Source organism: Puma concolor, chromosome B3, assembly GCF_028749965.1.
Source record: "Puma concolor isolate L17-30 chromosome B3, mPumCon1.1.hap2, whole genome shotgun sequence".
NCBI lineage: Eukaryota > Metazoa > Chordata > Mammalia > Carnivora > Felidae > Puma > Puma concolor.
Window position 1 is genome coordinate 71,537,716 of NC_141672.1, and position 15,761 is coordinate 71,553,476.

Sequence of the window (15,761 nt, forward strand, 5' to 3'; positions counted from 1 at the left end):
TATGTAACTGGAACCTACTTTCTGATCTTCTGATTGTCCAGTGGAACAGAAGTTATAATGATTTAGGCCATATGGAGGTCTGGGTATCAACTTTCCCATACAAATGCTCATGCTACTTCTTTTTACCCACCTAGGCAGCAGAAAGGAAAGGACTCTAAGGTCTTATCTGAAGAAATCACATGACAAAGAAACCTGGATTCCTGAGACACCATGTAGAGTAGAGCTGCTCTGGAGAAAGGCCAGACCAGGAATATTCACATTAATACTTTAGATATATAAAAGTGAGTTTAAGAGATTTCTGTAATTACTATAGTAGTTAGTCTACTCTGAGTAATGCTAATAATACTGTCAAAACAGTTTATCATTCTGGCTTCCCAAAGACTGTTAGGAGTGGTTTCATCTGCAATCTACAAAAGCTATACACATTGATATTTTCTTTGGTCTCTGTATTTTATTTACCCAGATTCTCTGTAGTTTCTTTCTCAGATTGAGAAACAAAATTCGTCAGATTCATCCGTTCTTATTATTTCCTAACAAAACTCCCGAATTCTGGTTTGAGTCATCTTTTCTAGAATTACTGCAACAGCATCCTAAGTAATCACTCTTGCTTCACTCTGCCTTTTGCAAACCGTATGTAGTAGTGGACCGGACCATTTTAACCTGGCTTGAAAGGCTCTTGGTTATCTCATCTCTTTTATCTCATGTCTCTTCAACATGGATGACTTGTTTTTGTCCACAAGTCACTTAACGCCCCATGTTGACTTTTTTTTTGTTTTGATGTCTTCACTGATTTAGAATGACCATTCATTTTTCAATTCAAGTGCACATATTTTATAAACAAACAAACAAACAAACAAACAAATAATGTCCAACATGGAGCTTGAATCTCACAACCCCAAGGTCAAGAGTCGTATGCTCTCCTGACTGAGCCAGCCGGGCACCTGCATATATTTTAAATTTTATAGTCTTCATAAGTGATCCAATACCCACCTTGAGAGACAGGCCACTTATTCTGATGTCTTCTGTGTCCTGCACTAATATGAATTATTCTATTTGGTTCATATGTTCATTACAACCCATTCAACCCTTTATTTCCAATATCATAGCAAACAACAGTTAGTGTTATTTTTTAATAAATTAGGATCTCAGAATTAATGAACTATAGAAATGATCCCTGAAAGTACAGTCTTTAAGGATCTCAGAATGATATTCAATATATGATCTAATTATTCTACTTCTTAGTTAATGATGAATTTGTTATTAAAATATTAAATATTCAAGAGAAATAAAAAATGTTTTCATAAAAAGAAAAAAGGAAGGAGAGAACAAAGTTGAAAAACTAACATGAGATTGAAGAGAAAGAAGGCTTTAATTCTGTTGGTTTAACATATAGAATAATTGTTCTGTTTTGTATAGAGGTTATCAAAAAACATATTCCTAGGCCCCACACTTACATTGTTAAAACAGTCTCTCAAGAAGATCTAACATGTAAGTAAACATAGTTGACTCTAGAATGTTCCTAGATATTCTGTTAATAAACAGTTTTAACTTCTTAGTAAACAACTTGAATTAATAATACATGGAAAAGAAAATATCCTCTGCTATACTAGAACCAATAGGCTAAATTATTATAGTTTAGCATCTTTTTTTTTATAAAAATTTTTTTTAACGTTTATTTATTTTTGAAACAGAGAGAGACAGAGCATGAACGGGGGAGGGTCAGAGAGAGAGGGAGACACAGAATCCGAAACAGGCTCCAGGCTCTGAGTGGTCAGCACAGAGCCTGACACGGGGCTCAAACTCACGGACCGCGATATCATGACCTGAGCCAAAGTCGGACGCTCAACCGACTGAGCCACCCAGGCACCCCTAGTTTAGCATCTTTAATAATATGTTTCATAGTATAGCAAAAACATTAGAAAAATTGGAATCAGATAGAAGAGGGATCAGATTCAGCCTCTGCACTTCCTAGAATTACCAATATGGACACATTATTTCATATCATTCAGGCTGATTCCTCAAATATAAGTTGGGGATAATACCTAACTCCCAGAATTTTTGGTAAGATTAAGTGACAAATTTTAATGAAGATCATAATCGAGTGCCTATCTATCTGATGTGCAGAAAAAAGTTAATAAATATCAGTGCCTACCACCTTTGTCTTGATTTGTCCATGTAAATTCAAACATTTTTACATTTAAAGCCAAATGATTTTTAACATAAATCATGATCAAAATTTTCACTGAGAGAATTTTAAAGTAATTTCAATATCATGATTTCTTATCACACTTTTTCTATTTTGTATTCCACCAACAATGTCTTCATCTTCTCCTTTTCTTTTCCAGTAAATACTAGTGAAGTGACAACCACACACCAAACTATATAGTAGATGAAAAAAAAAAGAATGGCATTAGTTATCTCTTGCTGTGTAATAAATTAACACAAATTTAATGACATACAACAACAAATATTTATTATATCAGTGTTTCTGAGAGTCAGAAATATAAGAGTAACTTACCGAGGGGTTCTGGTTTGGGGTCTCACATGAGGTTAGAGTCAAGACAGTAGCTGGAGTTTGAGTCAGCTTAAGACTTGAATGGACTAAAAGATGTGCTACCAATTTGGCTCAACCATACATCTGTTGACTAGAGATGTCAGTTTCTCACTAGTTATTAGTAGGAAATCTCATTCCTTAAAATGTGAATTTCATATAGTTGCACAGAAATGACTTTATAACATACTAGGTAGTTTATCCAATGCACACTAGAACATTGAGGCTTAAAATTACGATGGCAAAACTAGCTCTAGTTTAGACCGTCCCTTTCAGTCCAAGCTGACATTGTTTCCACCAATATAATTCTTTTAAAACTGTTTGGATCTTCTGTTGATCTTAATGTGCTAAAAGTCAAATTGACAAATCTCTTTAATATATATTCCTTTTTACCTTATACTTAAGCTAATGAGCATTATCCTTAAGCTTTTTAGCATCCCTATCACTTGGGTTAGAGGATCTGTGATGCATACTCTTAAACGTTTTTAGAGCACTTTTTCCCCTGACTGAATAGCATTCTGAGGCATCACCTTAGAGCTTTATGATGTATTAACAAAGATTTTACAGTCCCAGCTTTGATTTCATCTGTAGAGCATGTTTTCTTGGTGGTGTTTGCTATCTGAAGTGGTTGAGAAATTTCAAAGCAATAAAATCCTTGCTCCTTTGTGTTTAACAATGCTTATAATTCAGTTCATCTCTCTATTCTCACATTTTACCATGAGCATCAAGAAGAAATCAGATGGCCTTTTCAACATTTAGTCTAGAAAGCTCCATAGCCAGATCTTCCAAGTCATTAGGTACATTCTCTACACTGCATGTTTTTGCAGGCATAGTTGTTGCTTACCTTTTTCCTACTACACCAAAGACCTCCTTTCCTCCTGGTTTTACTAAGATATGGATAAATTTATTTTCAGCTCTCATGCAGAGCTTCCTAAACTGTCACCATTCTTCTAGACAGAGTTTCTTTAAGGCTTGTAACAACTTCTATGACTTTTCTTTTCAAAATCCTACCAGTTTTATCCACTGACTGGTTCCAAAGACATTTTACATCTCTGTCATGGCAGCATGATGAACCACGTCCAGTTACTTTGTATTGATTATAATCTAGGCTTAGAAGTTATTCTGTAATTTCTACTGCATTCTATTTGTCAGAAGGTCATAAACTATAGCCCACACTCAAGGAAAGGGGATCTAAACTTACTTTTTGGAGGGAAAAGTGTCAAAGTATTTGATTTGTGGCCATATTATAAAACTCCGCAGAAAGAAAAATAATAATAAGACATATTATTACTTCAAGGCTTTCATAATTGGTAAAAGTAACAAATACATAAATAAGCATGATATAATATAATGTATGCTTGAATAGATTTATGTGAAACAATTTTTTTTAGATGCAGAGGAAGGAATACTATATTTATGTCATTTGAATGAGTTTGTAAACTTTAAGGGTGAATATCATTCACAATTCAGAGAAACTGGAAAATGGTATTCTAGGCATAGAAGACACCGTGAAAAAATTGAGGTAGATGAAAAGCATGAGTGGTTTTGGGGAATAGTACTAAGGTCCACAGAGATATCTCGTAAGAATGTCAAAAGTATGGAGTTGCAGGATACGGTGTTTGTTGGTGTATAAATGTTAAGAGAATTATATACTATACTATAATACGGAGTTTGAACACAAAATCCAAAGAAGATTGATTTTACAAGCATGACATTTCTTGGAGGTTTCAACATTTTATTATAAAATTCATGTGGCATTTCATGCTATTCTATAATAAATCAGTATTTATATTTAAAAAGTTTACTAGCCCTTAAGTAAATTTTTCATTCATGGAAAAAGTGCAATTATTTACACTTTGACTTCACATACAGTTCACATGTTGTCAAGTAATCTTTGAGTGATCCAAAGTAAAGATGCAATCCATGGCATAGTTAGCAATGCTGAAGCATAAGGAGATATTTTTAAAGAGGGTATTATAGTAAGATCTGATTTTGAGAGGGTTAATTGGGGATAATGAAGACTAAAACCTGCATTTTGGGAAGTCAGGAAGGGCACAGTATTGAAAGAGACGTTTAATATTTGAACAGTAAAAGTGTAACTTAAGAGAAGAACCAGTTACAAGAGAATTTATAGGAAAACAGACCCACTTCCTAGAATTAACTGAATCATTTGCACTTCACAAAATGTTATTTTCAAACAACTGGCTCAGCCAACTGTGCATAGACTGTATTTCTCTCGGGGAGTCATTCATTCAGTTCTCAGTCCATCTTGTAACAATCACCATTGATGAGAGAACTGTGAACAGAATACAGTCAGAAAACATTCTATTCCAGAGATTCTACTTCATTTTTCAATAATGACTACCTATTTCCACAACAAGTCTGAAAGAAGGCTATTTAAATGACTGTATCTTTATTTATTTAGCCAGGAAAACTAAATGGTAGGATTTGTTAACTTTAAAATTGTTGCTGTGTTGAAGAGGCCAAGGGCTAGTTCAGAGATTACATACTATACCTATAGACTCCAAACGTACCAAACTCAATCCACAAGTCAATTTTCACAAAAAAGAAATAAAAGATTTATGTTGCTAAGACTGCTTTCAAATGAAAATGTAATATTTTTCAAATAATGTCAAAATATATATTAGTTACATAAAAAACTGGCCCTTCTTATATCCCTATACCTTCAACTTTAGCAGCTCACTATTGGACCTGAAAGAACTCAAGTAGAAAATAAAATCTGTCTCCTGATTCACCCCACAAACCCAGCTTCTGATGTGGCAGAGAAAAAACAAGGCGACTGCTGTTTAAATCTTGTTTTTTAAGAGGGTGACATAAATCATGTATACTGAGAGTTGCGGATGTATAAATGCCTTACTTATCTTCCATTAACAGTCAATTAGCCTGAGGAGAAAACTTTTAGTAGAAGGTGTGGGAGGAATTGTCAGAATGCATACCGGAGGCGGATCAAAAAGTAATAATGATCTCCCTGCCAAGATGCCTCCTACTCCCCAAATCCCCATGAAATCTCAACAATCCCGGAGTTAAGCAGATGTGATTCTATATGCTTAAGACAGAGAGAAGGAAAACACACACACACACACACACACACACACACACACACACAAAACAAAAAAAAAACAGAACTAGCAATCTGGAAAGAATTCACTTAGGTTGGAGGAACTAACTTTAAACATTTTAGAATGCAAAATAACTGAAAGTAAGACAGAGAAAGGTCTCTATAATAGCGGTTGCTTAAAATCAGAATCAGAATCAGAAAAATAGTGCTGCACTTTAAAAAGAGAGTAGAGTATAAGCCATAAGAGAGAAGATAGCAAATAGGTTCATTGGAGGTTTTCCCCTAGAATTCTATTTCAACACAATTTAGACTTCAGTGAGCACAGAAAATGTGAGTTGGGAAAGAAAAGAGAATAGGTGCTTTACTGAGGTTATCAATCCAACTTTTCACATAAAATAAGGCTTCCCTGATAGTGCATCAGGACATATCTGAAGTTATGGAATTCTTATACCTGATATTAACTTTTATAACCTGGCATTGTCTTCCTGCCTTCACCTCAGAATGTCACTTGTTAGAACCCAGAAGAAGACAGTATGGAGCAAGGGATAAGAGCTCGTGCTCTGGAGAGGCTAGAAGTCAGTAGTATATTCTTCAGGCTAAGTAGGATTTTAACTAAACAGCTGACCTTTTTTTTTAATGTTTATTTTGAAATAATTATTGGATCACAGAAAGTTGTGGAGGAATGTAAACGGAGGTCCAATTCACCAGGTATCCAGTCTTCTCTAATTTAGACATATTGTGTTAACAAAGCACAATATCAAAATCAGGCAATTGAAATTGGTACAATTCACATACCAGTTATACATGCACTCATCTGTATGTGTATGTGTGTGAATTTCTATGCAATTTTATGATATGTATATGTCCATGTATCTACTGCCACAGTCAAAACCCAGCATGGTACCGTCCATTAATTCTCCCTAGCGTTACTCTTTATAGCCACACTCACCCCCATCATTCCATTCATAATCTCTGCCTACCATTAATCTTTTCTCCATCTCTATTATTTCATTACTTCAAGAATATTATAAAATGAATCATATACAGGCTAGATTTTTTATAAAACTATATAATATATATATATGTATATATAATATATACAAAGATTGAATTTGAGGTTGCATTTTTTTCACTCATCATAATTTATTTGAGGTTCATCCAAGTTGCTACATGTATCAATAGATTGTTCCTTTTAACTGTTGAGTAGTCTACTAAGGCATAGGTATATCATATATTGCTTAGCCACTCATCTGATGAAGGATATTTGAGTAATTCCCATTTTGGTCTATTACAAATGAAGCTGATATGAACATTTGTGTACAGGTTTCTGTGTGACTATAAGTCTTCATTTCTCTGGAATAAATGCCCAAGAATGCAACTGTTAAGTCTTATGTAGTATACATCTTTAATTTTAAAAGAAACTGTCATTTTTCCAGCTATATGTACCATTCTACATTCCCACCAGCAATGTATGAATGATACACTTTTGCCACATCTTTACTTGAATTTGATATTAGTATTTTTTTAAACTTTAGTCTTTGGATTAAAATTGTGCTTGTAATTGCATTTCCCTAGTAGCTAACAATGCTGAGTAACATTTTCTTGGGCTTATTTGATGTATCTTTTGCCCATCCTCTAATTGAATTAATTGCTTTTTAAAAGTTGACTTTTGAGGGGCGCCTGGGTGGCTCAGTCGGTTAAGTGTCTGACATCGGCTCAGGTCATGATCTTGCAGTTCATGAGTTTGAATCCCACATCGGGCTCTGTGCTGACAGTTCAGAGCCTGCAGTCTGCTTCAGATTCTGTGTCTCCCTCTCTCTCTGCCCCTACCCTACTTGTGTTCTGTCTCTCCTTCTCTCAAAAATAAATATTAACCAAAAATTTTTTTTAATTAAAAAAATAAAAATAAATAAATGTTCACTTTTGAGAGTTCTTTATTATTCTAGATAAAAGTCTTCTCTTGGATATGTAATTTACAGATAGTATATCCCAGTCTCTGATTTTTTTTTTCATCCTGTTAATAGGATCATTAGCACAGCAAATATTCTATATTTGATGAGAGCCAATTTATTAATATTTCTTTATTGGTATGTTTTTGGTGTCATGTTTGACAACTCTTCACTTAGTCCTAGGTCATGAAGATTCTCTCCTTTTCCCCTCATAATTTCTTATACTTTTATATTTTAAATTTAAAACTGTTATCAATTTTAAATTAATGTTTTATTAAGGTGTGAGATTTAGGTAGAGATTCTCTTTCTTTTTATTACCTATATATAAAATTGCTCCAACACAACTTTTCCTCCATTGAATTGCTTTTGTAACTTTGTCAAAAATCAATTGCGTATATTTATATGGACTTATTTCTTGTTACTTTATTCTCTCCCATTGATCTGTGTAACTTTCTCTGTAATGGTATTACAGTGTCTACTTCACTATGCTATATACTATAACTACTATAATGATATAGTAAGTCTTAACACCAGAAAGAATGATTTCTCCCAATTCACTTTTCTTTTTCAAAATTGCTTTGGGTATTCTACAGTCTTTCCTTTCACATATACATTTTAGAGTATGTTTATCTATGTTGACAAAAATGTTGCTGGAAATTTAATAGAAATTTCATTACATTTTTATTTCCTCTGTAGGGGCCAAGGGTAGGCTGCCTCAGGTTGGGACACTGTACCATGAACATTACTTCAAATTAAAAGCAATCAAATCTCAGCAGATTCAGGAGAAGCTCTTTACCCTTCCCTCAACTGCGGGCTTATACTAGGAATAGAGCTATTAACAGAGATTTCCTCTTTATCTAAGAAACTTATCTGCATAATAGGGCAAAGTTTGTTTTCTAAATATCTTCCACCTTTCTGCTAATGGTCTTTCTCCCCTTTGTATTGGAAACCTTACCCCTCTCTTTAGCTCAGTGTAAGTTTAATGTTTCATGGTCTTTGGAATTTCCAAGTTGTGTGGATTCCCCATAAATACGCTACTAAATTTTATTTTCTCCTGTTCATCTATCTCATGTCAATTTGATTCTTAGTCCAGCTAGAGGGGCATTTAGTGTTAGAGAAAATTCTTTCTCCCCAACATGTATATTGAGTCATCCAATCCATGAGCATGACATATTTTTCCATTTCTCAGATCTTCTTTTATTTTTTTCATCAACATTTTATAAATTGCAGCATAGAGATCTTGTATATGTTTTGTTAGATTTATACCTAAGCATTTCATATTCTTTGGAGCATTTTTAAATGGTACTACATTTTTGATGTAGATTTAATGTTTTTCTTACTTATAGAAAGTCTACTTGTGTGTGCATGTGTGTGTGTACGTTGATCTTGTATTTGGCAATCTTGTTGAACCCACTTAATTCTAGTTATTTTAGAAGAATCAATATTTTCTATCTAGCTAATCATGTCATCTGCCAATAGAGATAGTTGCATTACTTCCTTTCCAGTCTGTGTGATTTTATTCCCTCCCTCACTCCCCACCTTTTTTTCCCTTATTGTATAGACTAGAATTTGCAATACTATGTTGAATAAGAGGAGTAAGAGTGGACATACTTGAAATCTTTATTTATTTATTTATTTTACATTTATTTATTTTTGAAAGACAGAGTGAGACAGTGTGTGAGGGAAGGAGGGGCAGAGAGAGAAGGAGACACAGAATCTGAAGCAGACTCCAGACTCTGAGCTGTCAGCACAGAGCCTGACACAGGGCTCAAACCCACAAACTATGAGATCATGACCCAAGCTGAAGCAGGACATTCAACCGACTGAGCCACCCAGGTGCCCCAACATACCTGCCATATTCACAACCTTAGAGGGATAGTCAGTCTTTCACCATTAAGTATTACAGCTATAGATTTTGTCTGTAGATATATTTATCAAGTTGAGGAAGTTTCCCTCTCTTTCTAGATAGCTGATCATTTTTATCATTAATGGTATTAGTTTTTGTCAAATTCTTTTTCTGCATCAATTGATATGATCATGAGATTTTCTTCCTTATCCTACTGATATGGTACATTACACTGATTGATTTTCATATGTTGAAACAGTCTTAGATACCTAGAATAAATTTCACTTGGTTGTTACAGTTTTTTTCTCAATATTGCTGAATTGATTGCTAATATTTGTTAATGATCCTTACATCTAGCTTTATGAGAGATATCAGTTTATAATTTTCTTTTTTGTTTTTTGTACTCTCCTACCTAGTTTTGGAATGAGGGTAATACTGGCCTCAGAAACTGAGTTGAGAAGTATTCACTTAACTTTTAACAGACTCATTAACCCCCATCTTTCAAATAAAGTGAATGATCTTTCCTTAACTATAAAACAGGGATAATAACTTTTAAGCTAAAAACTATTTTAAAAAATATTCTTAAAAGTGTTAACCTAGAACCTGGAATAGAGAAGGTGCTCAATAAATGGAAGCCAGAGCTATTTATATTGATCTGGTACTCAAAATATAGAGGGAGAAAGATGAAACTCAGCAGTGTCCCTCCTTCTGCACTCTGCTGTGCAGATGTCACCAGCTAGACCCCAAGACCTGACCTTAACAGCCCACCTGCTTGTACTCACACACCTTTGTCCCATATTTTCCCCTTAGGTTCTTCTTTCCAGCTTATCTCTTAATTCAGGCAAATGCAAAGTGAAACCACTCCTGGAGTAATAGCAACTGCCCTGACAAGACCTCTAGCTGGCCCAGAGCACTCAGACTAGTTTGAGCTAAAACCCTGTCTCACACCTGTGCAGAGGGACTATGGAGTGACCTCTAGAATGACAGACAACTACCTTTACCTCATTATAACACAAAATCTCCACCGAAGGAGGAGCATAAGCCTCATTTACATAACATACAATGTTTGTATACACGTTTCCTTAAGACACATAAGAGACCTTATGCCTAGCTCTACATATGATGACAAGGCTTCCCTATCTAATCATTCAACCTAACCCTAAATAAAAGGAATCCTTTCACCCTTGCTCAGGGAGTCATGGCTTTGGAAGCCACTCCCCATGATCTCCTTATTTGCTGCAAATAAAGTTTTCTTCATGCAACAACTCAACCTGGTGTAATTTCTGCCTCACCAAGGAGTGAACTCATGTTGGTTCCATTACAGAGCTTCCTACAAACTTCATCTACCATTGTCTTGCATCATACTCTCCACCCCTCTCCATTAATACCACAATTAGGGTTCAAAAAATAAGTAAAATAGTAAATAAACAGATCAATTTTGCAAAAAGATAAATACATCTATCTAATGTAGAAATACCTAAATATACTGGCCAGTTCTGAGAAGATTCAAATGAGAACAACTCAAACAATAATGCTAGGATGACATCAAGAGAAGAATAAAGAAATTAAGATTGCAGACCCTTGTGACTAAAAGTGTGATCTGAGCCCAGCCAATATCACCATAACCTGAAAGTGAGTTAGAAATGAAAATCTCAGGGTGTGTGGGTGGCTCAGTCGGTTAAGCGTCCGACTTCATCTCAGGTCATGATCCCACTACTTGTGGGTTCAAACCCTGCATCAGGCTCTGTGCTGGCAGCTTAAAGCTCACAGCTTGGAGCCTGGAGCCTGCTTTGGATTTTCTCCCTCTTTCTGCCCCTCCTCCACTCAAGTTTGCGCTCTCTCACTCTCTCTCTCTTCCTCTCAAATATAAATAAACATTAAAAAAAAAAAAGGAAAAGAAATGAAAATCTCAGGCCTACAGCCCAGATTTACTGATTCAGAATCTACATTTTAACAGAACCTTTAGGTGATTGCTATGCATATTAACAATTGAGCAAACATTGGGGCGCCTGGGTGGCGCAGTCGGTTAAGCGTCCGACTTCAGCCAGGTCACGATCTCGCGGTCCGTGAGTTCGAGCCCCGCGTCAGGCTCTGGGCTGATGGCTCGGAGCCTGAAGCCTGTTTCCGATTCTGTGTCTCCCTCTCTCTCTGCCCCCCGTTCATGCTCTGTCTCTCTCTGTCCCAAAAATAAATAAAAAACGTTGAAAAAAAAATAAAAAAAAAAATAAAAAAACAATTGAGCAAACAACAACAAAAATCCACTTTCATAGACAACAGAAGACAGAAACATATATATCCATCTATATATATAGATAGATAAATAGATGGATATATATATATCCATCTATCTATCCATCAATTTATCTATAGATATAGATATATAGATATATAGATATTAGGTTCTCCCTCCAACTTCCTTCATTCTCTTCTGCTTGAGTTATGGCAATAATGGTTCCACTAGCTTAGCTTCGAAAGAAAAGGAGAGTGAGAAGCTAAGCTGATACTGATGAACTTACTTCTGAGCTATTTAGAGCTTTCATTTTTCTTTTTATTGTAAAGTTTGTGACTGTCAAACAGGTAGTATTTATGCCTTGAAACTTAAGAACAGAGAACAATCCTCAGTTTCAGACTTTAAAGACTTATTAAATTACTTGGCAAATACTTGCTATTGTTACTCTCCAAAGAAACGAACAAAAGGAAGTAAGTTAAGATCCTGTACTTTGCGGTAATACACGCCATTGAATGGCACTGGCAGTTAGCAGTCTCAAAAATCTGCTCCATTTAGGGTCCCTATTCTTTTCATGAATGAGGCACAAAAGGAGAGTTGAAGACAGTTGTAAGGGAGGAAAGATAATTATAATTGTTTCTCTCCTCTTCTAGGTTCGTGGCGAAGACCACCGTGTAATAAAACGCAGATTAACAGGAGAAAAACGAATACAAGTTTAATAGGATGCAAACCTCTTGTGTGCCTGGGGGAGACATCTCCCAGGAAAACTGAGTAACTCTCCAAAATGACCCAAGCCATTACCTTAAATATCATCTCCCTCTAAAGATATAAGAAGATTTGGAGGGTTTGGGAGCCAGTTATGGGAGGTTATCAGGCTAAGCACAGTAAAAAACGGTATGGTTATTAACACGGATTTAAGTCCAAGCCATCTCCATTGATAAGAATTTCTAGAGACTTAGTTATCTACCTCTTTCTGGAACAGATAGGAAGACACACCCTTACAAATGGAGATTTCCCTTGTAAATGTAAATGTCTCTTACAAAAGGTCAACTTCTACTTGGTTATAGAGCAGCTCCCATATTTGCTGTTTTTTTGTTTTTGTTTTTTTTATTTTTTATTTTTATTTATTTATTTATTTTTTTAAATTTTTTTTTCAACGTTTATTTATTTTGGGGACAGAGAGAGACAGAGCATGAACGGGGGAGGGGCAGAGAGAGAGGGAGACACAGAATCGGAAACAGGCTCCAGGCTCCGAGCCATCAGCCCAGAGCCCGACACGGGGCTCGAACTCACGGACCGCGAGATCGTGACCTGGCTGAAGCCGGACGCTTAACCGACTGCGCCACCCAGGCGCCCCTGTTTTTGTTTTTTTAAATTGCCAGCTCAAAATACTCCTTATGTCAGAGAGACACTTTTGCCATGGCAAATTCTGTCCTCCTTCACAGGCTGGGGGCTGGAAAACTGCAAAGAGAACTATAGGGTAAGATTTTAACATATTAAATCAAAGCATTGGAAATATTGATCCAAGAAGCTTCCCTTTAAAAGATCTAGGATTAAATTAATTAAATTACTATTGGCATGTTTTGTAAAGGAGTTAAAATTAAAATGTATGAACTTAAAAATAATATAAACTGTTGTAGAGTAATTGATTCTCCCATTGGATTTTCTGTTTCAAATATAAACCTGTCTAATTAAAGTGGAATTATTACTCAGATACTTCAGGCTTCCGTTTTCAATATTGCTCTTTTTCACCTTAATCTTCTAGTGGTCACTCTGGGAACTAAGAATTAGAGTAGTAAGGTATTTCTAACCTTTTAAACCAGAATCTCTATGGAATCAATTGCTTAAACTTTTAAAAGAGTAAACAGCTAACATACTTCATGTCTTTCCTGTGCTCTTTATGGGAGGTTAAAAAGAAAACCACAGGCCTAACACGGAGTCACTGGTGTTAGACCCATATCACCAAACTGAGGTTTAACACCTAACCTACTTGCAATTTCACCATTCCCCAGGAATGTAATCTGAAAAGATCCTTTTGTCCCCCAAAAGGATCTGGCCCAAAATTATCCTTTTGTTTGGTTGTGTATGATTTCCTTGTCCCACCTTTTAAAACCTTTCCCTTTTGGTAGCTCTCTTGAGCTGTTTTCCATTTGCTAAAGGGGATGCTGACTGATTCATGAATCATTCCATAAAGCCAATTAGATCTTTAAAATATATTCAATTGAATTTTTGTTATTTAACAGGGGAAAGATGTAGAGTAGGTGTCAATCATTTAACCAGCAGTAACCTTGAAATAGGACTATTCCTCTGCAAACTCAACTATTTTGTTTTTCAAATTCCTTTTTCTGTTCAGCAAGTCTAAAAGTATATAGTTCTGATTCTACACTTTTTCTGCAAATGACCCTGAAAACATTTGTGTGTCAGCATCACTTAGCATTTCCAACCACAACCTCAATAACATGCTGGGTGTTGATGGGTTTTTAATACTAATGATATCCTTTCCATCCTGCAGGGAATCAAAATCATACATCTAACTCCCTTCCTATAGCAGATTTTTCCCTTAACTAAAACAAGCAACTTATTCCTGTCCCAATAGACTCTCATTTAGAGATGCAGTGTTTTTGTAAGAAAATATAAGAATTGAAAACCCTGCATCTTCAGCCTAGCCTAATTTATGTGTCTTTCTTTAAATGCACATGTTGCAGTAACAACAAAATGAGACAATAACACTTCCAGTGTTGTATAAAAGTATGCTAATTGTAATCTTCATGTGTAAGCAGAGTCAGGGGTCCCCAGAAAGAGAAGTCATTTTAGGCCCCCACCTATGTTAGTCTCCATCCCAAGAAGGGCACAAGCTTCATTACCATAACACAGGATGCATGTATAGGCATGTTTTGTAAGTGTGCCTGTGCAACCCCATGCCCACCTTCACATGGATGACAAAGCTCCCCTTTGTGAATATTCATCCTAACCCTAAATAAAAGAAACACACCTACTCCCACCTGAGGAGTTCTGACTTTAAAAGTTATTGCTGTGATCTCCTTAACTGCTGCAAATAAAGTTTCCTTGGTGTGACAACTCCACCTGGTGCAGTCTCTACCTGTAACTCACCAAGGAGCGAGCTCGCATTAGTTCAGCTACACATGTACTGCTTGCTTTATTTCTCACAACAGCTCTACTGTTCTTGTAACTGAAACCCAAGTTACTTAAATTTAATGTATCCACCATTACCCTATCTCCTCAGTTTTCTTCTAGACATGAGCCAATATTTTTAAAGCAATGGAAGCATCAATACTATATACACTCTAGTACCTGCCTGCTAAGAATAATGTTAACTATAGAGTCTTGGGAGGATAATAGACATTATCCTTTGAGAAACTCAAGCAGCATCTTCCACATCAGATGAACATTCACACCACATAATGTGTCCTTTTGTTGTTGATGTTAAGTTTATTTGTTTTGAGGGAGAGAGAGAGGCAGAGAGAGAGGCAAAGAGAGGGAGAGAGAAAATCCCAAGTAGGCTCCACACCATCAGTGCAGAGCCCAACGTCGGGCTCAAACCCACAAACCATGAATCATGACCTAAGCCGAAGTCCTATGCTTATCCTATTGAGCCACCCAGGCACTCCAAGGCCTGTTTGATCAAAAAGAGGTGGGACCCTAATCTCACCAGGCATCCCAGTCTATTGATGAATAGTTTCTATGAATAGAAAGTATTTCTTTGTATCTAATATATCTTGTGCTTTTGGCCACTAGTTCTTATCTCTTAGAACTAAAGAGAAAAGTATAATGTCTTATCTGAACTACAGATTCTGAAATATTTTAAACTTTTTTCTTCCTTTTCCAGGCGTAAGATCTCTTTTTCATTATTTGACAGATCCTTAGTAGACTAAGCTCCTGGCACATAGTGGGCAGTTTATACATATTTACTGGAGGAATGACAGCTTCCTCAGATCATGTAGGGTGGAAATAAAACCTGCTTCCTATGCTCAATATGCTTCTATTTGTAAATCTGAATTTGGGTCATCTGAGAAATCTTGGAATTTTTCTCGTTCGGCTTTACCCCAGTCATTCCAAATTTATTCAAATAAAGGATTCAGTATTTCAGA

At 35.8% G+C, this 15,761-nt stretch overlaps 1 pseudogene; it reads right to left on the minus strand.

Annotated features, from left to right (window-relative positions):
- Nucleotides 1–1,109: 1,109 nt before the first annotated feature.
- On the minus strand, nt 1,110–1,190 carry LOC112856762 (small nucleolar RNA U3; annotated as a pseudogene).
- Nucleotides 1,191–15,761: the final 14,571 nt, after the last annotated feature.